Source organism: Mercenaria mercenaria, chromosome 1 (assembly GCF_021730395.1).
Source record: "Mercenaria mercenaria strain notata chromosome 1, MADL_Memer_1, whole genome shotgun sequence".
Taxonomy (NCBI): Eukaryota; Metazoa; Mollusca; class Bivalvia; order Venerida; family Veneridae; genus Mercenaria; species Mercenaria mercenaria.
The window spans coordinates 86,334,360-86,359,048 of NC_069361.1; the positions used below are offsets into that span (position 1 = coordinate 86,334,360).

Below are 24,689 nucleotides of genomic sequence, written 5' to 3' on the forward strand. Positions count from 1 at the left end.
AATCCTTAGCACCATCAAGAGAAATATTTCCTTCCACAAATCATTTAACCAAGACCCTGATAACGACATCAAGTTTGTTTATTCCTCTTATTGTATTGGAGCATAGTTAAAAAATCTAAATCATATATATCAGCAGTAATCATCAGAAAAATGCACATTTCCTGGTAATGTTTCGTCTTGGTGCATGACATTCTAACAAAGATATATCCTCATCTTATCTGACTGTAAACTGAGTTCTCACATGGCTTGGTGGCACCAAACAAACATCTTTATCAAATACATTTGAGATTTGCTTCTGAGTTAGTTGACCAGTGTACTGGTTGGCAGGATGACCAAAGTGCTAAATGGCAGTTTTTTGGCAATATTTTACTCATCTGTATAAAAATGTTACAGTTCTACACATTGACACAACCTCCAGCTTGTTGCCTTTCTGAATGGCACCACTAAAGTTATATCTAGAAAGAGGTCATGATGTACAGTAAGAGCCCCTGAAAGGGGTACCTAAAATAAGTCTTTTTGCATCCTGAGAGTGATAAAAATGTCTCCGGACTTGATTTTTTTGTTCATCAAAAAGTTGAAAACATTTTCCTTGTATGGTTGTTAGAACTTTTCTTGTATTGTTGCACGAACTGTCAAAGTATGGCAGTTAGAACTGTCTTTGTATGGCTGTTAGAACTGTCCATGTATGGTTGTGCGAACTGTGTATGGCTGTTAGAACGGTCCTTGTAAGGGTGTTTAGAATGGTCCTTTAAGGCTGTCAAAACTGTCCTTGTATGACTGTTCAAACTGTCCTTGTAAGGCTGTCAGAACTGTCCTTGTATGGTTGTTGGAACTGTCCTTGTATGACTGTTGGAACTGTCCTTGTAAGGCTGTCATAACTGTCCTTGTATGGTTGTTCAACTGTCCTTATATGACTGTTCGAACTGTCCTTGTAAGGCTGTCAGGACTGTCCTTGTATGGTTGTTCGAACTGTCCTTGTAAGGCTGTCAAAACTGTCCTTGTACAGTTGTTCGAACTGTCCTTGTAAGGCTGTCAGAACTGTCCTTGTATGGTTGTTCAAACTGTCCTTGTAAGACTGTTCGAACTGTCCTTGTAAGGCTGTCAGAACTGTCCTTGTACAGTTGTTCGAACTGTCCTTGTATGACTGTTCGAATGAGAACTGTCCTTGTATGGTTGTTCGAACTGTCCTTTTATGGCTGTGAGAACCGTCTTTGTAAGGCTGTGAGAACTGTCCTTGTATCGTTGTTCGAACTGTCCTTGTATGGCTGTTAGAACTGTATTTGTAAGGCTGTCAGAACTGTCCTTGTATTGTTGTTCGAACTGTCCTTGTATGACTGCGAGAACTGTCTTTGTAAGGCTGTGAGAACTGTCCTTGTATGGCTTTGAGAACTGTCTTTGTAAGTCCTATCTCAACGGTCCTTGTATGGTTGTTAGACTGTCTTGTATGACTGCGAGAATGTCTTTGTAAGGCTGTGAGGAACGGTCCTTGTATGGTTTGTTAGAAGGTCCTTGTATGGGCTGTGGAGGAGAACTTGTCTTTGTAAGGCTATCACAACAGTCCTTGTATGGTTGTTCGAACTGTCCTTGTATGGCTGTGAGAACTGTCTTTGTAAGGCTGTAGAACTGCAAGAAACTTGTGTTAATATCAAACATCAATGGTATCATACCTCCAAAATATTCATTAATAGTAAACTATTGCAGAATGGATAACATTGCTGATGGTTTTAATTTAGCTAATAATTTTATGCACATATTGTGGAACTGGCATAAATATACATCAGCATTATCTCCCATTTAATTTATGTAATATGCATATATTGTGGAAATGGCATGAATATACATCAGCATTATCTCCCATTTAATTCAGCTAATATGCATATATTGTGGAAATGGCATGAATATACATCAGCATTATCTCCCATTTAATTCAGCTAATATGCATATATTGTGGAAATGGCATGAATACAAACCAGCATTATCTCCCATTTAATTCAGCTAATATGCATATATTGTGAAACTGCCATAACTAGAGCTACTTTTGAGAAAAGCGCATGTCTCCCACAACTGCCTAATCATCTAAACACTAAGTCAGTGTTTTTATACTGTTTAGTCACAACAAATATACCTTTGAAGAGTAAAATGGCTGATTTTCAGTAATTCAAGGGCCATAATTCTGAAGTGCCTACGCCAATTTTGCTAGTTGTCGAACCTGGGAGAGGAATTATAGTCATACACATTTTGTTTAAGTTTGGTGAAGATCGGATAAAAAATGTTTGACTTGGAGTGCGGACAAGATGAATGGTTTTTGGTGCATGTTTGAGAATGAAGACTTCAGCATTTTTATGAGTCAAGGTGATTCATTAGTTATTTCAAGGGCCATAATTCCGAAGTGTCTTAACCGATATGGCCAGTTATCGAACTTGGCCAAGGTCTTATTTGCAAACACATTTTGTTCGAGTTTGGTGAAGATCGGATACGAAATGTTTGACTTTAAGAGTGCAGACAAGATGAATGGTTTTTGGTGCATGTTTGAGAATGAAGACTTCAGCATTTTTATGCATTCTAGGTGATTCATAAATTATTGTCAAGGGCCATGATTCCGAAGTGTCTTGGCCGATTTAGCTAGTTATCTAACTTGGCTGAGGTCTTATGGTCAAACACATTTTGTTCAAGTTTGGTGAAGATTGGATGAGAAATATTCGACTTAGAGTGCGGACAAGATGAATGGTTTTTGGTGCATGTTTGAGAATGAAGACTTCAGCATTTTTTATGCATCTAGGTGATTCATAAATTATTGTCAAGGGCCATAATTCCGAAGTGTCTTGGCCGATTTAGCTAGTTATCGAACTTGGCCGAGCTCTTATGGTCAAACACATTTTGTTCAAGTTTGGTGAAAATTGGATGAGAAATGTTCGACTTAAGAGTGCGGACAAGCTTTGTGACAGACACACACACAGAAACACAGACAGACAGACTGGAGTAAATCAATATGTCTCCCACACCACTGTGTGGTGGGAGACATAAATATACATCAGCATTACCTCCCATTTAATTTAGGTAATATGCATATATTGTGGAAATGGCATGAATACAAACCAGCATTATCTCCCATTTAATTCAGCTAATATGCATATATTGTGAAACTGCCATAAATATAAATCAGCATTACCTCCCATTTAATTTAGGTAATATGCATATATTGTGGAAATGGCATGAATACAAACCAGCATTATCTCCCATTTAATTCAGCTAATATGCATATATTGTGAAACTGCCATAAATATACATCAGCATTACCACCCATTTAATTTAGGTAATATACATATACTGTGGAAATAGCATAAATATAAACCAGCACTTCTCCCATTTAATTTAAATATTATGCACATATTGTGGAACTGGCATAAATATAAACCAGCGTTATCTCTCAAAATATAATTAGCTCTGAACTCTGATAATACTGCTGTAAACAAGCATGCACAGACTACTTGATCTACAACTGAAAATGGAAAAAAGAAGAAAAAAAAGAACTCTTGTCAATGGAAACAGGAAATATATACATTTTACATGTAAATTCTTTCAAGTGATCATTGACTAAACTTTTGTAAAGCATTAATACTTGGAATCTGATTATGTCTACTGCATCACCTGAAATGCTTCCTGATTGAAGCTGACCAAGCTGAAGTTTCAACAAGAGCTGTCAGAGGACAGCAATGCTCGACTATTCAACAGCCTTGTAATTTGAATGAATATTAAAGTCAAAAAGTGGCATAATTTTGTAAAATTGCAAAACAGAATTATGGAATCTGTACAATGCACATCAGCTCATGACAATGGACAATTGTGTGAAGTTTGAATCCATTCCAATTACTGGGTACCGAGATACCAGCTTACATTACAAAAAATTAACCAAACAAGAGGGCCATGATGGCCCTATATCGCTCACCTGAGTACCATTGCTCAAAATGATAAGATCGTTTCAAACCAATCTCATTAGAAGCTGCTAAGGTGTATTCATTTAGATAAACAAGAGGACCATGATGGTCCTGAATCGCTCACCTCTTCCCACATGATCCAGTTTTGAGTATGACGTTGTTTTTTCTATTATTTGACATAGTGACCTAGTTTTTGAGCTCATGTGACCCAGTTTTGAACTTGACCTAGATATTATCAAGATAAAAATTCTGACCAATTTTCATGAAGATCGATTGAAAAATATGGTCTCTAGAGAGGTCACAAGGTTTTTCTATTATTTGACCTATTGACCTAGTTTTTTAAGGCATGTGACCCAGTTTCAAACTTGACCTAGATATCATCGAGGTGAACATTCTGACCAATTTTCATGAAGATCCATTCAAGGGTATGGCCTCTAGAGAGGTCACAAGGTTTTTCTATTTCAACACCTACTGACCTAGTTTTGATCGCAGTTGACCCAGTTTCAAACTTGACCTAGATATCATCAAGAAAAACATTCAGACCAACTTTCGTACAGATCCCATGAAAAATATGGCCTCTAGAGAGGTCACAACGTTTTTTCATTATTTGACCTACTGACCTACTTTTTGAAGGCACGTGACCCACTTTCGAACTTGACCTAGATATCATCAAGATGAACATTCTGACCAATTTTCATACAGATCCCATGGAAAATATGACCTCCAGGGAGGTCACAAGAATTTTCTATTTTTAGACCTACTGACCTAGTTTTGGACCGCAGTTGACCCAGTTTCGAACTTGACCTAGATATTATCAAGATGAACATTCAGACCAACTTTCATGCAGATCCCATGAAAAATATGACCTCTAGAGAGGTCACAAGGATTTTCTATCATTTGACCTACTGACCTAGTTTTTGACCGCAGTTGACCCGGTTTCAAACTTGACCTAGATATCATCAAGATGAACATTCAGACCAATTTTCATACAAATCCCATGAAAAATACGGCCTTTAGAGAGGTCACAAGGTTTTTCTATTATCTGACCTACTGACCTAGTTTTTGACGGCACGTGACCCAGTTTCGAACTTGACCTAGATATCATCAAGGTGAACGTTCTGACCAATTTTCATGAAGATCCAATGAAATATATGGCCTCTAGAGAGGTCACAAGGTTTTTCTATTTTTAGACCTACTGACCTAGTTTTTGAAGGCACGTGACCCAGTTTCGAACTTGACCTAGATATCATCAAGGTGAACATTCTGACCAATTTTCATGAAGATCCATTGAAAAATATGGCCTCTAGAGAGGTCACAAGGATTTTCTATTATTTGACCTACTGACCTAGTTTTTAACCGCACATGACCCAGTTTCGAACTTGACCTAGATATCACCCAGATGAACATTCTGACCAACTTTAATAAAGATCCCATGAAAAATGTGACCTCTAGAGTGGTCACAAGCAAAAGTTTACGCACGCACGCACGGACGCACGCACGGACGACGGACGCCGGACGCTGCGCGATCACAAAAGCTCACCTTGTCACTATGTGACAGGTGAGCTAAAAATAAAGGGAGGTAATTTGTCATAAATTCAGTCAATATGTATCTTCACTGATTGTCCAAGTCCATCTGTTAAAATTTCAGATCAGTATCTTCATTAGTTACGGAGAAATACCTATTTTAATTTGAAATAAAGGGAGGTAATTTGACATAAAATCAGTCCATAGTTATCTACCCTGATTGTCTCAGTCCAACGAATGACAATAATGGAATTTCAAATAAGGACTTACTGATATAAATCCATTTTGATTACAATCAGGGGAGGTAATGAGATATAAAATAATTTTTGGATCTGACAGATTTATCATGGAATCCAACATTTATTGTTGCTGAAGATATTTTGGAAGTTTGTATCAAATCAAACCATAAATGAAGTCTCCATATGGCTGCAAAAGCCAAAATAGCTAATTTTGGCCCTTTCAGGGGCCATAACTCTGGAAACCATTATGGGATCTGGCCAGTTCAAGAAAGGAACCAAGATCTTATGGTGATACAAGTTGTGTGCAAGTTTGGTTAAAATAAAATTATAAATGAAGCTGCTATTGTGCAGACAAGGTCAAAATAGCTAATTCTGGCCCTTTCAGGGGCCATAACTCTGGAACCCATAAAGGAATCTGGCCAGTTCAAGAAAGGAATCAAGATCTTATGGTGATACAAGTTGTGTGCAAGTTTGGTTAAAATCATATCATAAATGAAGCTGCTATTGTGCAGACAAGGTCAAAATAGCTAATTTTGGCCCTTTCAGGGGCCATAACTCTGGAATCCATAATGGGATCTGGCCAGTTCAAGAAAGGAACCGAGATCTTATGGTGATACAAGTTGTGTGCAAGTTTGGTTAAAATAAAATCATAAATGAAACCACTGTCGTGCAGACAAGAAATTGTTGACGGACGCACGCACAGACGACGGACGAAGGTTGATCACAAAGCTCACCTTGTCACTATGTGACAGGTGAGCTAAAAACATTTAAGTGAAAAAGGGGTATAATTTTGTAAAAACACAATGTAGAGTTATGGAACCTGTGCACTGCATGTAAGATCATCACAGTGCACAAGTGTGTGAAGTTTCAATCCATTTTCATTTGTTGGTACTGAGATACCAGCTTATACATGTATATAAAACCTTAACTAAAAAGTTGAAAAAGTGGCATAATTTTGTAAAAAGCAAAATAGAGTTATGGAACATGTGCAATGTAAGTCAGTTTATCACAGTGAATAAGTGTGTGATGTTTCAATCAATTCCCACTAGTGGTTCCTGAGATACCAGCTTACATACAACAAGAGGACCATGATGGTCCTGAATCGCTCACCTCTTCCCACATGACCCAGTTTTGAGTATGACGTCGTTTTTTCTATTATTTGACATAGTGACCTAGTTTTTGAGCTCATGTGACCCAGTTTTGAACCTGACCTAGATATTATCAAGATAAAAATTCTGACCAATTTTCAGGAAGATCCATTGAAAAATATGGTCTCTAGAGAGGTCACAAGGTTTTTCTACTATTTGACCTATTGACCTAGTTTTCAAAGGTACGTGACCCTGTTTTGAACTTTACCTAGATATCAAGGTGAACATTATCACTAATTTTCATGAAGATCTCATGAAAAATATGGCCTCTAGAGAGGTCACAAGGTTTTTCTATTTTTATACCTACTGGCCTAGTTTTTGACCGCACGTGACCCAGTTTCGAAACTGACCTAGATATCATCAAGGTGAACATTCAGATCAATTTTCATGAAGATCCATTGAAAAATATGGCCTCTAGAGAGGTCAAAAGATTTTTCTAATTTTAGACCTACTGACCTACTTTTGACCGCAGTTGACCCAGTTTCAAACCTGACCTAGATATCATCAAGATGACCATTCAGACCAACTTTCATACAGATCCCATGAAAGGTATGGCCTCTAGAGAGGTCACAAGGTTTTTTTATATTTGACCTACTGCCCTAGTTTTTTATGGCACGTGACCCAGTTTCAACCTTGACCTAGATATCATCAAGGTGAACATTCTGACCAATTTTCATGAAGATCCATTCAAGGGTATGGCCTCTAGAGAGGTCACAAGGTTTTTCTATTTCAAGACCTACTGACCTAGTTTTTGATCGCAGTTGACCCAGTTTCAAACTTGACCTATATATCATCAAGATAAACATTCAGACCAACTTTCATACAGATCCCATGAAAAATATGGCCTCTAGAGAGGTCACGTTTTTTCATTATTTGACCTACTGACCTACTTTTTGATGGCACGTGACCCACTTTCGAACTTGACTTAGATATTATCAAGATGAACATTCTGACCAATTTTTATGGAGATCCATTCACAAGTATGGCCTCTAGAGAGGTCACAAGGTTTTTCTATTTTTAGACCTACTGACCTAGTTTTTGACCGCACATGACCCTGTTTCGAACTTGACCTAGATATCATCAAGATGAACATTCAGACCAACTTTCATACAGATCCCATGAAAAATATGGCCTTTAGAGAGGTCACAAGGTTTTCTATTATTTGACCTACTGACCTAGTTTTTGACGGCACGTGACCCACTTTCGAACTTAACCTAGATGTCATCAAGATGAACATTCAGACCAACTTTCATACAGATCCCATGAAAAATATGGCCTTTAGAGAGGTCACAAGGTTTTTCTATTATTTGACCTACTGACCTAGTTTTTGATGGCACGGGACCCACTTTCAAACTTGACCTAGATATCATCAAGGTGAACATTCTGACCAATTTTCATGAAGATCTCATGATATATATGGCCTCTAGAGAGGTCACAAGGTTTTTCTATTTTTAGACCTACTGACCTAGTTTTTGACCGCACGTGACCCAGTTTCGAACCTGACCTAGATATCATCAAGATGAACATTCTGACCAACTTTCATACAGATCCCATGAAAAATATGGCCTTTAGAGAGGTCACAAGGTTTTTCTATTATTTGACCTACTGCCCTAGTTTTTGACGGCACGTGACCCACTTTCGAACTTGACCTAGATATCATCAAGATGAACATTCAGACCAACTTTCATACAGATCCCATGAAAAATATGGCCTTTAGAGAGGTCACAAGGTTTTTCTATTATTTGACCTACTGACCTAGTTTTTGACGGCACGTGACCCACTTTCGAACTTGACCTAGATATCATCAAGATGAACATTCTGACCAATTTTCATGAAGATCTCATGAAATATATGGCCTCTAGAGAGGTCACAAGGTTTTTCTATTTTTAGACCTACTGACCTAGTTTTTGACCGCACGTGACCCAGTTTCGAACTTGACCTAGATATCATCAAGATGAACATTCAGACCAACTTTCATACAGATCCCATGAAAAATATGGCCTTTAGAGAGGTCACAAGGTTTTTCTATTATTTGACCTACTGACCTAGTTTTTGATGGCACGTGACCCAGTTTCGAACTTGACCTAGATATCATCAAGGTGAACGTTCTGACCAATTTTCATGAAGATCTTGTGAAATATATGGCCTCTAGAGAGGTCACAAGGTTTTTCTATTTTTAGACCTACTGACCTAGTTTTTGACGGCACGTGACCCAGTTTCGAACTTGACCTAGATATCATCAAGTTGAACATTCTGACCAACTTTCATAAAGATCCCATGAAAAATGTGACCTCTAGAGTGGTCACAAGGAAAAGTTTACGGACTGACGCACGCACGCACGCACGGACGGACGACGGACACCGCGCGATCACAAAAGCTCACCTTGTCACTTTGTGACAGGTGAGCTAAAAACTTAACCAAATCTGGACACGGACACCGACGCAGACGCAGAAGCCTAAGCCGACACAAGGGTGAGTCCAATAGTTCTACCTACTCTTTGAATAGTTGAGCTAAAGATCTTTGCTTCAATGCATGGATTTCAAACGGAGCTTTAAAGTCTTATGTGTACCTACACCTAGTCACCGCCTTACCTTGGTCACCCCCCTCCCCCTCACACACACACACACACACGCACACACGCACACACACACACCCATTTTTTTTTTTTTTTTTTTCATTTTTTCGTTTTCTATCAATATTTATAATCAACATGTAAACTGTTGTATCCTCACCCCCCCCCCCCCCCCCCCCCCCCCCCCCCAAACAAACCATTCATTTTCTTTTAATTTAATTTTGACTTCTTGGTAACATTCATAACTGTTTGCTGGATATATTTTTTTGCCGTTCCTCAACTCTGACCCTTTCGGCGGGGGATTCCAATTCATCGAATTTGCTTGTTCATTTTGTTTTAATTTATTCTTGGAAACTTGCTGCATAATTTTTGCATAGATAATGCAAATGAGCCTAACTAATGGCTTTGATAGTATTTTTTTTTTTCAATAAAAATGATATAGATTTTTTGCATATGTTTTTGTGACATAGTTTTTTTCACTTATTTGTTTAATTGCAATAAAAAAGAAACCAAACTATTACTCGAGCTTCTAATCACTGTGAAATTGAAATGATAGAGGGTTTAGGATCCCACTAGATCTTGTGCTGGTTCTTCCAAGGCCTCTATCCACCTGTAAGTATCTGGAATACTGTTTCAATGGACAATGTAGCCGACAAAAACAAAATCAGTTGAAATTATCATAATTATTTATTGATTGTTCATCTTTTGTACATAAATATTTTATCATGGTTAATAAAATCTGGAAAGTAGATCCCTCCGAAGCACTGAGAACAAGGCAAACAGTGAAAATTGCAGACTCGGTTTGATTGAGTCTGTTCATTTAAGCAGTAATGGAAAATGCAACACTGCCCACGCCCACTAGTACCGGCTTTAGCTGTATTCAATCTTCAAATCTAAGAGTTGGAATCAGTGATCCAGAAATCACACTTTAATCACAGATAAATAATAGTTTAGCAAATTGCAAGTACCTAAATTGAGAGTAGAAACAATGTCAAAATGGAGATACCGTCACATAAAAAATAAACATTTGAAATGCCAATAGAACATTTTACAATAAACATAGTAACAAAAAATACATAAAATCGCAGGTAGAGTATTATGAAACAATTACAAGTATTGAATTACTGATATACAAAGACAATTTATTCGCTCCAAAAATATCCCTCAGACATATGGGTTTTGGAAAACTTACCCACTTGGCCAGGCCCCATATTAGCTAGGCCCTTATTCACTATTGTACATCCCCAGTACAAAATATAAAAGTTCACCCAGTTCGCACACATTGGCTTAAATATACGTTGAGGTTGGTGAACTTTTAAATCGTAATCCGATAACGACTATATATTTTGTATGATTGTTTTGTGTCTCGGGATGTACCATAATGTTAAAAAATACTGTACAGGGGTGTAGCAGATATGTGGGCCTGGCCAGTGGGGATAAGTTTTCCTGTCACCCCATATACAAAATTTTCAATGATACTGCAAAATATAAGAAACGTTTTCTGTTAAATGTTTCCATGAAGAAACTACTGACTAAAATGCTACAGAAAAATATATGGTAACATTTTTCAGTAATTAGTTCAAACTCTTTAGATGATTTAAGTATGATATGACTTAATTTCTATGAAAAAAGACAGCTTTGTAAAACTTGTTATGTTGTTATGTGTTACTAAATGTTATGAACACTAGCAAATCTGGTATGGCGAAGTTTATCAAAGACGTTTGGAGTGACACCAGCCCTGGATCTAACATTCCAAATACGATATCTTCCCTATTTTTGCATCCGTTCATAAAATGAATAAACTGTCCTCCAAACATTCTCCAGCCAAGTTTCAAAAACATCTTCGTTTTATCCCAGTATCTTACTTGTGTTGTATTTCTGCACCCAAACAAATGAACAACCTCCATCTACAAAAGAAATTCCTATATTGTTCAGTTTCTTTAAAGGTCCATTACTAAAACCCGAACGAGTATTATATGAAAACCAGCGTTTGTAGCTGAGACTTCCTATTTACTGAATCTATGGCTCACTGCATCAGATCTGACCAAATAGTCATGAATATGTTCAAGAATAACTAAAAATAAACAAAAAATGTTGTCTATGTCAAACCGAAGGTATGTTTTCCGACTGCTTACGAACCCGTCGAGCATCTTCGGATTTTTTCGGAAGAATCCTCCGAAACGAGGCTATAATTATATAAATAGATGCAAAATATATTATATGCCCAAACGATAACGTGATTTTTACAAACTTAGCACATGGAATTCAACAATTTTGTAACTCACAAAACCTTCATGAAAATCATTCTTATAATACAGGTAATAAACAGCTATACTACAATTTTGCAGGACATATAGGCCCGTCCCGAATAAAAGTGTTTTTACAACTTAGTCTGCAAACGTTTTCAGTTAATCTCTTTTCAGTATAGTTTTAAGAATATAAATGAATAACTGTCTTACATGGCCGAAACAAAATGTGATTGAAATTTACCTAAATACACTGATTTATGTACATATGGCTACATTTATTTAATAAGATTTTAGACATTAAACACATTGTCTATCACTGTCAGTTTTAAACATAAATTTTGTACATTTCATATTTTTCGTGCAAGTCGTGTATATTTACCATCATGGAAATACAGTTATTTTGTCGCGCGTCTTTAAACGGATATTCGTTTGAAACAATTTTAAAATCACGTGATCCCGAAGATTTCCGACCGATTACGGAAAAACGATAAACATGAAAGTAGGACAAAATGACCCCCCATGTCAGTCTAAGAAAATACAGAAACAATCATTTGTTTCTCTGTTCTTGTGTTGATTTCAAGGGAATATTGCACGGCTATCATAATGTTTAGTACTATATTACAAAATGTGTAGTTTTTTTTAAGATTTATGTCTATTCATTTGTCTTTATTTTGCACCTTTAACCAATTTTAGAAATTTTATCATTACTTCACAAGTCCATTCCTTTGATAATACTGACAAAACTTCTGACTATAAGTTTTTATTAAATGCTTTAGTGCTGCTTTCATCATTCACATCAACGGGGCCAACATTGTCTGTATTATGCAGTTCTTCACACTGTAATTGTTTTACATCGTCTTTAATATCACTATGTACAGGTCCAAAAAGTGATCTTGAAGACTTGAACTTTAAAAGGAGATTATTGTAAGTTTGTTTTTTTTAAATGACAGGTGACCTGCATGACTTTATTCTTTTACTTGCTGGAGATATGTTGTACATAGGGGATTTAGATGGCATAAGCAGCCCAATCTGACTAAAGTACATATCCTATTACGCTACGCATAGGATCTGAAAACGACCTATTCATTGCCTCGTTCTGACGGCTCTTTCGCTAGCCAATCAGAGCCTAGCTTACAACATCTTGCAAATCTACATGTAGTTTTGACTTTTGATATTTACAATTCTTATGTCATAATGTATCAGATAGCTGGTTAGCTCAGTCGGTAGGCCACTTGCTTTGTAAGTGAGGGGTCCCGGGTTCGAGTCCTGGAATAACCGCATATTTTTCTTATCCTTTGACAATCGAACAAGTCGTCTGATTGGATAACATAAAAATAGCAATAATGGAAATCCAAAATATACAGAAGACGAATGTGAATAGGCCGTTCTCAGATCTTCGTTTAGAAGATCAAGTACTTTAGTCAGATTGTAAGCAGCCTTTTTGTTTGTTTTCTCGCTGGTGATTTCTTGGCGGATTGCAGCATTTGGAAACTTTAATATTTATATTCTTGTTTTGTTTGTTTATCCACTTCTTTTTCCCAAGAATCAGACTCGGCTTCTTCTTAGGTTTGCCACTTCTGTAGAAGAAAAAGTATACAAGATTAGAAAACTAAACAACTGTGCCATTCTGAAATAAAATTAATATTTTATGTAATTTTGAAACATGAAAAAATAGCGAGCTGACCTCTTTAAACATAAAAAATGATTGCAGCGCTTCCGAACAATTTAAAAAACTGAAAAACACATGCACGTATTGCGTATCAGACTGCCAACCATTTGTACGTGTTGCGTATCATAGCACGTATCGTGACCATTTCAATAGTTTGTTCATTTGTTGCAAGAATTCGCGAAAAATCAAAAAACAAACACTATGCATGGTTACTATGATAAAGACCTAACAGTTACAGATTGAAACAAGTATGAAAAGCTGCAAATTACATAGATTTTGTATGCAAAGAGTGATTACGTGTACCGTACCATTGCCTTTTTACAGAAAATAATCCCCGTTTCGGTCAAAACCTCGAAGGTAACTCAGAAACTAGAGGGAACGTAGACAAGACACATACATCTCTGGAAAGAGCATTAAAATGTGCATAGACTGCGCTATAATACGAGTGGAATAGATGCTGTAGTTTCTACTAACCTTTGAAAATTGGTAAAAAAATCAAAAATCTGCCATGTTAATTTCCATGTTCCGTACCATTTTGGGTCACGTGATTCCCCACACTGTTAACTTCTGCTCTAGTAATTGAAATTTTAATGAAATTCAGGAGAGCGGTTTCCTATATTTAATTCAGCTCATCAGGCAAGGAGTCACTGTTGTAATACAATTATTATGCTTTTGTTTCCATGCCAGTGGGAATTCAAAGTTCTGCAAAAATAGAAGATGTAATTAAATGTTCAGAGGTCTTTGAGAAATACAAAGACTTTGTTAAACCTATCAAATAAAATTGAAATATCATTTTCTAGTTTGACTGTTTAAAAGTAGTACAGCTATTGTTGTTTCTATAAAAGTAAGGGTCTAATGCTTTAAACTACACACATATATTTGGCATCATGGGATGACCTCAGAGGATAAGTTCAATAACTTTAGCTTTTATTTTGTCAAGATTATGCCCCTTTTTATACGCCCGTCTCTGAAGGAATCCTGTCTGTGGTAGCGGCGGCGGTGGGCGGGCGGTCGGCCTCCAAAGTATGTCCGCTCTCTAAGTCGAACAGTTTTCATCCGATCTTCCCCAAACTTGCTGACAATGTTTGTTGGCATAATATCTCGGCCAGTTAAGATAACCAGCCAAATCGCCCCCGACATTCTTGGATTATGGCCCTTGAATTACTCAAAAAACTGCGAATTTAGCCTTGTCCGCTCTTAAGGCGAACAATTTTCATCCGATATTCACCAAACTTGCTGACAATGTTTGTGGGCATAATACCTAGGCCAAGTATGATAATAAGCCAAATTGCCCCAGGCATTCTTGGATTATGGCCCTTGAATTACTCGAAAAACTGCGAATTTAGTCTTGTCCGCTCTCTAAGTCAAACAATTTTCATCCGATCTTCACCAAGCTTGCTGACAATGTTTGTGGGCATAATATCTCAGCCAAGTATGATAACCACTCAAATCGCCCCAGGCACTGACTTGGATTATGCCCCTTGAATTAGGCCAAGTTCGATGACGGGCGTATTTTGTGACAGTCTGGAATCCTTAAACTTCAGGTTAAATTTTTGCAGGTAAGCATGTTTCTCAAAAAACTGTTTTGCTAAATGCTTCAAACTTCACACATGTTTCCAGCATCATGAGTTGACCTCATGGGACAAGTGTCATAACTTTAGCTTCTATTTTGTCAAAATTATGCCCCTTTATAGCTAGAATGTTTGAAGAAAAGGTAAAGCTATCATAATGGCATCTACATCTAGTTTGGTTGTATTATAAGCTGGTATTTCAGTACCCGCTAATGGGAATGGATCGTAACTTCACACTCTTGTTTACTGTGATGATCTGATTTGCCCTGCACAGGTTCCATAACACTGCTTTGCATTTTCACAAAATTATGTCCCTTTTTCAACTTAATTTTTAGCTTACCCAAGCGCAAAGTGCTCAAGGTGAGCTACTGTGATATCGCTGTGTCTGCCGTGCGTGCATCTGGCCATCTGTGTCAGTCATCAACAGTTTCTTTAAACAACACCTTCTTCAAAACCACTGAATGAAATTTTGCCCGGATATTCCTTGGGTGGTCCCCTACCAAAGTTTTTCAAAAGGTTCCACTTCGTTGCAAAAGGGTCGGCCAGAGCTAAAAATAGAAAAATAATCTTCAAACAACATCTAAGACCATTTCTTTAACTTTGATGATAGTTGATCTACATGGTTTTAAAGCATCTGGATGAACTTATACAAATGTTTGGAGATCAGAAAGTTGATTTACTTGTTTCAGCTCAGCTGAACCAGCTGTGTCCGAGAAATATGGAGGCATATAAAGTTGCTGGAAACATGAACAATTCTTGAAACTAAAGTTGTACCAATCGACACTGTGTTTCCTATCTAATGATAAACTGTAAGTTATTCTTAGAAGGAAACTGTAATTTACTAGGAAACTGTATGATTATCTCAGACTTCAGGTAATGAGAAATTTGTACTGGCATTAATGAGGAGAGAATGGAATAACATTGGAATCTTTGATTTGAAGCTGACATTCTTTGGTATTTTTATATGCCTGTTTTGAAAAACTGAACCTATTATGGAATGGTTATTGTTTGTCCGTCTGTCTGGCTATCCATTTGTCAACATGTTCCTTTCTGGACTCTAAGTCAGAAAGTATAATTGCAACAGCTTTCGAGTATTCATATGACTAAACACCTCTTTAAGAGGACTCCTTTTGTTTTTGGGGTCAAAGGTTAAGGTAACAGTGACGTGGAAACTAAAAATGGTTTCCAAACTCTTTTAAGTCACAAAATATAATAGCTATGGCTTTCAAACTTCATGTTTTGATTGAGTACTGCTATAATAGGAAGATCTCTATTGGTTTTGGGGTCAGTGGCTCAAAAATGAAGGTCACAGGGACCCGACTTTTCGGGTATTTGTGTTGTTTTCAGGCCTTTAAGTTTTTTTGGTTTTTTTTTTTGTTTAATGCCGTTTTTTAAACAGTATTTCAGTTATTTAATGGCTGGCAGTTAACTTTACCAATGTTCCTAGATGCTGAACCAGTACAAACCTGTCCTTTGCAAGTAATTTCCAACTTCACCAAATGAATCAGAAGTGGAGGACGAATGATATCAGACACAACGTCTTTTATCATATTATTACGGAGAACATACACCTTGCATGGGAATTGAACTTGAGACCTTGCCTCAAATTGTGGTTGTTATGGCAACAAATTGTGGTTGTTATGGCAACAAACAATAAAAAAAATATGACTAAAAGCATTTGACTATAACTATGATATTTTCATGAAGCTTGGTACTTCAGTAGAAGACACTATGGAGAACATGCATGTTGTCATATTCTCTGTCCATATGTCTGTCCATCTGTCAGTCATGTATGGTGGATTCTCCCATCACTTCAAAAGCAAAGGGATTTTTTTCTGGGACCTTGGACAGTAATATGGAGAATATGCAAATCATTTTATTTGTCCATCTGTTGTCTAGTCATCCATCTGTCTGTCGATTTATTAGTCATTGAAGATAGATCATGCTACAAGAGACTGTTTTGTAACTTTTAATTATTGATTTCATTAGCGAACAATCTCAGCATAGTTGTTATATCACAGCTTGTCCTTTTACAGTTAAGTGGTTAAATATTAATTAACTTCTTGGAAGTATGTGTTATGTAATATCTCTTTCGAAAGAAGTGTGTAATTTTTTGGGAAAAATTGTGGGACTTGTGTGCCGCAACACTAAAGAAATTAAAATCATGATTTTCTGGATTTCAACAGTTCTGAGATGACATATTCATTTTGACAAGTATCATTTTGTTTTGTTTATTTTATTTTTTTTTTTTTTTCAAAGTAAAATTACTGTATAATTTTCAGGTTTTGCAGTGGGAATGTCTAGCAGAACCTAGTGAACAGCTATGAAGTACTGGCAGTATGTGACTGGGCTGCTAGTGTTATGGCTGTTAGTCATTATATACATGAGCAATACAGTATTCCCCAATGCCAGTGACTCAAACTTCAATGCAGAGCGCCAGCTCCAACGTGCGATGGAAGAGCTGCAGAAGCTGAGGGATCAGAACATTGAACTTCACGCCCTCGCTTCAGAAATAAAGTAAGTACCTTTCTTATATTTATGTCTCCCCCAGGAGACATATTGTTTTTGCCCCGTCCATACGTCACACTTCATTTCCGAGCAATAACTGGAGAACCATTTGACCTAGAACCTTCAAACTTCATAAGGTTGTAGGGCTGCTGGAGTAGATGACCCCTATTGTTTTTGGGGTCACTCCATCAAAGGTCAAGGTCACAGGGGCCTGAACATTGAAAACCATTTCCGATCAATAACTAGAGAACCACTTGACCCAGAATGTTGAAACTTCATAGGATGATTGGTCATGAAGAGTAGATGACCCCTATTGATTTTGGGGTCAATCCGTCAAAGGTCAGGTCACAGGGGCCTGAACATTGAAAACCATTTCCGGTCAGTAACTTGAGAACCACTTGACCCAGAATGTTGAAACTTAATAGGATGATTGATCATGAAGAGTAGATGACCCCTATTGATTTTGGGGTCACTCTGTCAAAGGTCAAGGTCACAGGGGCCTGAACATTGAAAACCATTTCCGGTCAGTAACTTGAGAACCACTTGACCCAGAATGTTGAAACTTAATAGGATGATTGATCATGAAGAGTAGATGACCCCTAACGATTTTGGGGTCACTCTATGAAAGGTCAAGGTCACAGGGGCCCGGACATTGAAAACAATTTCCGATCAATAACTAGAGAACATCTTGACCCAGAATGTTGAAACTTCATAGGATGATTGGTCATGAAGATTAGATGACCCCTATTGATTTTGGGGTCATTCCGTCAAAGGTCAAGGTCACAGGGGCCTGAACATTGAAAACCATTTCCAATCAATAACTAAAGAACCACCTGACCCAGAATGTTGAAACTTGATAGGATGATTGTTCATAAAGAGTAGATGACCCTTATTGATTATGGAATCACTTCATCAAAGGTCAAGGTCACAGGGGCCTGAACATTGAAAACCATTTCTGATCAATAACTAGAGAACCACTTGACCCAGAATGTTGAAACTTCATAGGATGATTTTACATGCAAAGTAGATGACCCCTATCGATTTTGGGGTCACTCCATTAAAGGTCAAGGTCACAGGGGCCTGAACATTGAAAACCATTTCCGGTCAGTAACTTGAGAACCACTTGACCCAGAATGTTGAAACTTAATAGGATGATTGGTCATAAAGAGATGACCCCTAACGATGTTTGGGTCACTCTGTGAAAGGTCAAGGTCACAGGGACCCGGACATTGAAAACCATTTCCGGTCAGTAACTTGAGAACCACTTGACCCAGAATGATGAAACTTCGTAGGATGATTGATCATGCAGAGTAGATGAACCCTAACGATTTTAGGGTCACTCTGTTATAGGTCAAGGCCACAGGGGCCTGAACATGGAAAACCATTTCCAGTCAATAACTTGAGAACCTCTCGACCCAGAATGTTGAAACTTCATAGGATGATTGTTCATGCAGAGTAAATGACCCTTATTGTTTTTGGGGTTCACTCCATTTAAGGTCAAGGTCACAGGGGCCTGAACATAGATAACCAGTTCCGATCAATAACTTGAGAACCACTTGACCCAGAATGTTGAAACTTCATAGGATGATTAACATGCAGAGTAGATGACCCCTATTGCTTTTGGGGTCAGTCTATTAAAGGTCAAGGTCACAGTGGCCTGTTCATGTAAAATCTTTTTTTAGAAATAACTTGAGAACCACTTGACCTACAATGTTGAAACTTAATAGGATGATTGGACATGCAGAGTAGATGACCCCTATTTATTTTGAGGTCACTTGATCAAAGGCCAAGGTCACAGGAGCCTGAACAGTGACTTGAGAACCACTAGGCCACGAGTGTTGAAATTTAGCAGGATGACTGGACATACCAAGTAGATGATCCTTATTGCAGACAACCATCAGTGTCTCTTTGACTTTCGCTCCTGACCCCTATTGACTTCTTGCCTATAGCACTTTGCATTGGGGGAGACATGCGCTTTTTGTACCCCCCGACAACAAAGTTGTAAGGGGGGGTATACTGGTTTCAGGTTGTCTGTCTGTCCGTCTGTCTCCGTAGACGCAATCTTGTGCGCACCATCTCTCCTTATCCCCTTGACAGAATTTAATGAAACTTCACACAAGTGATCAGTACCAACAGTAGTTGTGCATGGGGCATGTTAGGTTCTTTTAGAAAAAAAAATTGCAGAGTTATGGGACTTTGTTTTTTTGTTGCTATACTATATACATAGACACAATCTTGTGCGCACCATCTCTCCTCATCCCCTTGACACAATTTAATGAAACATCACACAAGTGAATAGTACCAACAGTAGTTGTGCATGGAGCATGTTAGGTTCTTTTAGAAAAAAAAATTGCAGAGTGATGGGACTTTGTTTTTTTGTTACTATACTATATACATAGACACGACACAATCTTGTGCGCACCATCTCTCCTCATCCCCTTGACACAATTTAATGAAACATCACACAAGTGATCAGTACCAACAGTAGTTGTGCATGGGGCATGTAAGGTTCTTTTAGAAAAAAAATTTGCAGAGTTATGGGACTTTGTTTTTTTGTTACTATACTATATACATAGACACAATCTTGTGTGCACCATCTCTCCTCATCCCCTTGACACAATTTAATGAAACTTCACACAAGTGATCAGTAACAACAGTAGTTGTGCATGATGCATGTTAGGTTCTTTCAGAAAAAAAATTTGCAGAGTTATGGGACTTTGTTTTTTTTGTTACTATACTATATACATAGACACATTCTTGTGCGCACCATCTCTCCTCATCCCCTTGACACAATTTAATGAAACTTCACACAAGTGATCAGTAACAACAGTAGTTGTGTATGGGGCATGTTAGGTTCTTTCAGCAACAAAAGTTGCAGAGTTATGGGACTTTGTTTCTTGTTAACATACTATGTACATGCAGTCTGCATATGCAATCTTGTGCATGCCTAATCTACCAAACCCTTACACACAATTTAATGAAACTTCACACAAGTGATCAGTACCAACCCTAGTTGTGCATGATGCATGTTACATTCTTTTAGATAAATATTCTGCATAGTTATGGGACTTTGTTTTTTGTTACTATACTGTATACATACAGTCTGTATACATACAGTCCACATAATTATGCAATCTTGTGTGCGTCAAATTGCAATGTACTGTGTCAGTGCATGCGGGGGGTACATTCATCACCTTTAGTGATAGCTCTAGTTTACAAAAGCATTTTCTAGTTTAGTGATTTATTGAGGTTGAACGAACGGGAAAATTTTAAATAATTCAGGACATGTTAATGATAATTTCACTTTATTCAATAATTTCACAATATGTTTCATATTTCTGTGCATATAAATTTTTGATGTGTAGTTCAGATTTCATATTTCTGTGCATATAAATTTTTGATGTGTAGTTCAAACAGAATTTATAATTTCTTGTGTAAAAATGCATTTGATGAAAATTTGTAAGTTTTGGATCTAAAATTCTTGTGAATTGACAGTCTACGTTTATATGGAAAACTGATGTAACTCAAGTTAAAACAGCTTTGTATAATTTGCTTTCTGTGGAAAATTTACTTCAAATACTTGCATAAGTAATGATTCTTCCCATTATGAGACAGACTTAATAGGTATTTTTTTTCATTTCCATATTTCACATAGAGAAACATGAAATATTCAAAATCTTGCCTGGTTTAATATCTTCTTCGGAAATTCTATTGGAATAGTAGCAAGCCTCTTTGCTAATATATATTACAAACTTTAACACTTTCTGAAAAAATCTGGTAAAATGATTATGTAAGGTAGAACAGATAGCAAATTTCTAAAATAAAGAGAAGGTAGGGTTATCATTTTCCTGTCCTCAAGGATTTTTAGCTCACCTGTCACAAAGTGACAAGGTGAGCTTTTGTGATCGCGCGGTGTCCGTCGTCCGTCCGTGCGTCAGTGCGTCCGTGCGTCCGTAAACTTTTGCTTGTGACCACTCTAGAGGTCACATTTTTCATGGGATCTTTATGAAAGTTGGTCAGAATGTTCATCTTGATGATATCTAGGTCAAGTTCGAAACTGGGTCACGTGCCATCAAAAACTAGGTCAGTAGGTCTAAAAATAGAAAAACATTGTGACCTCTCTAGAGGCCATATATTTCACAAGATCTTCATGAAAATTGGTCAGAATGTTCACCTTGATGATATCTAGGTCAAGTTTGAAACTGGGTCACATGGGGTCAAAAACTAGGTCAGTAGGTCTAAAAATAGAAAAACCTTGTGACCTCTCTAGAGGCCATATTTTTCATGAGATCATCATGAATATAGGTCAGAATGTTTATCTTGATGATATCTAGGTCAAGTTCGAAACTGGGTCACGTAGGGTCAAAAACTAGGTCATTAGGTCAAAAAATAGAAAAACCTTGTGACCTCTCTAGAGGCCATATTTCTCAGTGCATCTTCATGAAAATTGGTCAGAATGTTCATCTTGATGATATCTAGGTCAAGTTCGAAACTGGGTCAAGTGGGGTTAAAAACTAGGTCAGTAGATCAAAAAATAGTAAAACCTTGTGACCTCTCTAGAGGCCATATTTTTCATGAGATCTTCATGAATATTGGTCAGAATGTTCACCTTGATGATATCTAGGTCAAGTTAGAAACTGGGTCATGTGGGGTCAAAAACTAGGTCAGTAGATCTAAAAATAGAAAAACCTTGTGACCTCTCTAGTGGCCATATTTCTCAATGGATCTTCATGAAAATTGGTCAGAATGTTCACCTTGATGATATCTAGGTCAAGTTCGAAACTGGGTCATGTGCGGTCAAAAACTAGGTCAGTAGATCTAAAAATAGGAAAACCTTGTGACCTCTCTAGAGGCGATATTTTTCAATGGATCTTCATTAAAATTGGTCAGAATGTTTACCTTGAAGATATCTAGGTCAAGTTCGAAACTGGGTCACGTGGGGTTAAAAACTAGGTCAGTAGATCTAAAAATAGAAAAACCTTGTGACCTCTCTAGAGGCCATATTTTTCATGAGATCTTCATGAATATTGGTCAGAATGTTCATCTTGATGATATCTAAGTCAGATTCAAAACTGGGTCACGTGGGGTCAAAAACTAGGTCAGTAGGTCTAAAAATAGAAAAAACCTTGTGACCTCTCTAGAGGCCATATTTCTCAATGGATCTTCATGAAAATTGGTGAGAATGTTCAGCTTGATGATATCTAGGTCAGGTTCGTAACTGGGTCATGTGCGGTCAAAAACTAGGTCAGTAGGTCGAAAAATAGAAAAACCTTGTAACCTCTCTAGAGGCCATATTTTTCACGAGATCTTCATGAAAATTGGTGAGAATGTTTACCTTGATGATATCTAGGTCAAGTTTAAAAGTGGGTCACATGCCTTCAAAAACTAGGTCATTAGGTCAAATAATAGAAAAACCTTGTGACCTCTCTAGAGGCCATGTTTTTCAATGGATCTTCATGAAAATTGGTCAGAATTTTTTATCTTGATGATATCTAGGTCACATGTGCTCAAAAACTAGGTCACTATGTCAAATAATAGAAATAACGATGTCATACTCAGTTGAACACTGGGTCATGTGGAGATAGGTGAGCGATTCAGGACCATCATGGTCCTCTTGTTATTTTATTAAAATCAATCAAGTAACAAGGAAATTACAAACAAATAAGTCACAAGAATCAAGGGATTTTCCCTGTGTGTATTATGTCCAAAAGTCATATGGGTTGGTTATGCTGATATTGAAATGCTACAAATACAGAACTTTTTGTGAATTTTTATTGTAGAAAACATGATTAAAAACTCAGACTGTCTAAAATGTTGGTGTTGCATTTTTAGCTCGACTTTTCGAAGAAAATGTAGAGCTATTGCACTCGCCCCGGCGTCGGTGTCGGCGTTGGTTAAAGTTTTTGATAAAGTCAAATATCTCTGTTACTATTGACTTAAAACTTAAAATAGATATTTACTATCAAAGTCTACACCAGGAGAAACAATCCCCATAACTCTGATTTGAATTTTGACAGAATTATGCCCCTTTTTTAGCTCACCTGTCACAAAGTGACAAGGTGAGCTTTTGTGATCGCGCAGCATCCGTCGTCCGTCCGTGCGTGCGTGGGTAAACTTTTGCTTGTGACCACTCTAGAGGTCACATTTTTCATGGGATTTTTATGAAAGTTGGTCAGAATGTTCACCTTGATGATATCTAGGTCAAGTTCGAAACTGGGTCACGTGCGGTCAAAAACTAGGTCAGTAGGTCTAGAAATAGAAAAACCTTGTGACCTCTCTAGAGGTCATATATTTCAAAAAATCTTCATGAAAATTGGTCAGAATGTTCACCTTGGTGGTATCTAGGTCAGGTTCGAAACTGAGTCACGTGCCGTCAAAAACTAGGTCAGTAGGTCAAATAATAGAAAAACCTTGTGACCTCTCTAGAGGCCATATTTTTCATGGGATCTGTATGAAAGTTGGTCTGAATGTTCATCTTGATGATATCTAGGTCAAATTCGAAAGTGGGTCAGGTGCCTTCAAAAACTAGGTCAGTAGGTCAAATAATAGAAAAACCTTGTGACCTCTCTAGAGGCCATATTTTTCATGGGATCTGTATGAAAGTTGGTCTGAATGTTCATCTTGATGATATCTAGGTCAAATTCGAAAGTGGGTCACGTGCCTTCAAAACTAGGTCAGTATGTCAAATAATAGAAAAACCTTGTGACCTCTCTAAAGGCCATATTTTTCATGGGATCTGTATGAAAATTGGTCTAAATGTTCATCTTGATGAATATAGGACACGTTCAAAACTGGGTCAACTGTGGTCAAAAACTAGGTCAGTAGGTCTAAAAATAGAAAAACCTTGTGACCTCTCTAGAGGCCATACTTGTGAATGGATCTTCATGAAAATTGATCTGAATGTTCACCTTGATGATATCTAGGTCCAGTTCAAAACTGGGTCATGTGCCTTAAAAAAGTAGGTCAGTAGGTCAAATAATAAAAAAAACCTTGTGACCTCTCTAGAGGCCATACTTATGAATGGATCTTCATCAAAATTGGTCAGAATGTTCATCTTGATGATATCTAGGTCAAGTTCGAAAGTGGGTCACGTGTCGTCAAAAAGTAGGTCAGTAGGTCAAATAATGAAAAAACCTTGTGACCTCTCTAGAGGTCATATTTTTTATGGGATCTGTAAGAAAGTTGGTCTGAATGTTTATCTTGATGATATATAGGTCAGGTTTGAAACTGAGTCAACTGCGATGAAAAACTAGGTCAGTAGGTCTTAAAATAGA

The 24,689-nt window shown here is 37.4% G+C and overlaps 1 protein-coding gene across 1 annotated transcript in view; it reads left to right on the forward strand.

The window, feature by feature from the left end:
- The window catches only part of LOC123531597 (apoptosis regulatory protein Siva-like), a 71,230-nt gene that overhangs the window by 38,001 nt on the left and 8,540 nt on the right, over positions 1–24,689 (forward strand). The gene's annotated exons all lie outside the window — the stretch shown is intronic.